Source organism: Mastomys coucha, unplaced genomic scaffold (genome assembly GCF_008632895.1).
Source record: "Mastomys coucha isolate ucsf_1 unplaced genomic scaffold, UCSF_Mcou_1 pScaffold12, whole genome shotgun sequence".
Classification (NCBI taxonomy): domain Eukaryota; kingdom Metazoa; phylum Chordata; class Mammalia; order Rodentia; family Muridae; genus Mastomys; species Mastomys coucha.
In genome coordinates this window covers 79,522,730-79,523,958 of record NW_022196894.1, presented here as the reverse complement: position 1 = coordinate 79,523,958, position 1,229 = coordinate 79,522,730, and the positions used below count along the sequence as shown (strand labels likewise).

Genomic DNA, 1,229 nt, shown 5'->3' with positions numbered 1-1,229 from the left:
ATATTCATACTTTATTGTACTTTATGTGTGTCCAATCCCCATGAAATACTATGAATGTCCTATAAATATTCCTTTCTTTTGCTGTGTGATTTTTGAATGCTCTGTATCAAATATTGAGCCTTATTCCTACCTGCATATCATTCTAACACGGGGCTATACTAAAAGCCCTAAGTAACTAATTTATTTGTGTTGCTTCATCAAATACTTTTGGCATAAAATTAAATACAGTGATCACTTAAGCATCCCAATACTTAACTTGGAATGATACAAAAAGTATAAGCATGGCCTTTGTGAAAAGGGTCACACACAAATTCAAGAAACATTCAATATTTTTTAAAACGTTGTGGTTGAAATACAATAGAAAAAAATTATAAAAGAGCCGGGCAGTGGTGGTGCATGCCTTTAATCCCAGCACTTGGGAGGCAGAGGCAGGTGGATTTTTGAGTTCGAGGCCAGCCTGGTCTACAGAGTGAGTTCCAGGACAGCCAGGGCTACACAGAGAAACCCTGTCTCAAAAAAACAAAAAACAAAAAGCAAAACAAAACAATAAATAATAAAATAATTTAAATGCAATTATCACAGTTCCTTTTCCCATTCCTTTCATAAAATACCTTGGTAAAAGCAAGTTTGATTTCTGCTTCCATTTTGAGGATATATTCCACTGTGGGAAGTGCTGTCGGTAGTGGCATTGGAGTTGTTCCCACGGCATTGGCAATGGTCAGCAGATGTCTGATGGTGCTGAGGTAACTTTACCGTTTTATTTTCAGCATAAACCCAATGCTGACTGAAGAGTATTGCCCATGTGCAGAACGGTTCTTCTAACCTTAATCTAGATAAAACCTGACATGCATGACCCAAGGTCTATCACTTACATGATTCTAGAACCTGGCAAGATGATAATTTATATTAACTATCAAAACAGGCAAACACAATGTGAAAACTAAAATATGCACAAAATTGTAGAAAAAACAGTCTCTAAATGTTATGCTAGTGCCCAGATTTGCTTTTGTGCCAATATTTGTTGTTGTTCTTTAATTAATCAAGCAGGAAATGAAAGGAGTAATTACAATAAAAATTTAGAGTTTTCAATTCTTCCGTCTACTCCCATTTAAAATACCATTAATACTTATTATGAAATAATCTTATTAAATATAAGCAATATTTGAATCTCAATTAGCCATTGAGAGTAAATTAGTACTTTTTTCTTGGCAATGTCCTGCATCCTCTTT

At 34.7% G+C, this 1,229-nt stretch overlaps 1 non-coding gene across 1 annotated transcript; it reads left to right on the top strand.

Annotated features, from left to right (window-relative positions):
* Window positions 1-228: 228 nt before the first annotated feature.
* On the top strand, window positions 229-334 carry LOC116086668. The gene has a single exon (XR_004117044.1). It is a non-coding gene; the product is annotated as a U6 spliceosomal RNA (small nuclear RNA).
* Window positions 335-1,229: the final 895 nt, after the last annotated feature.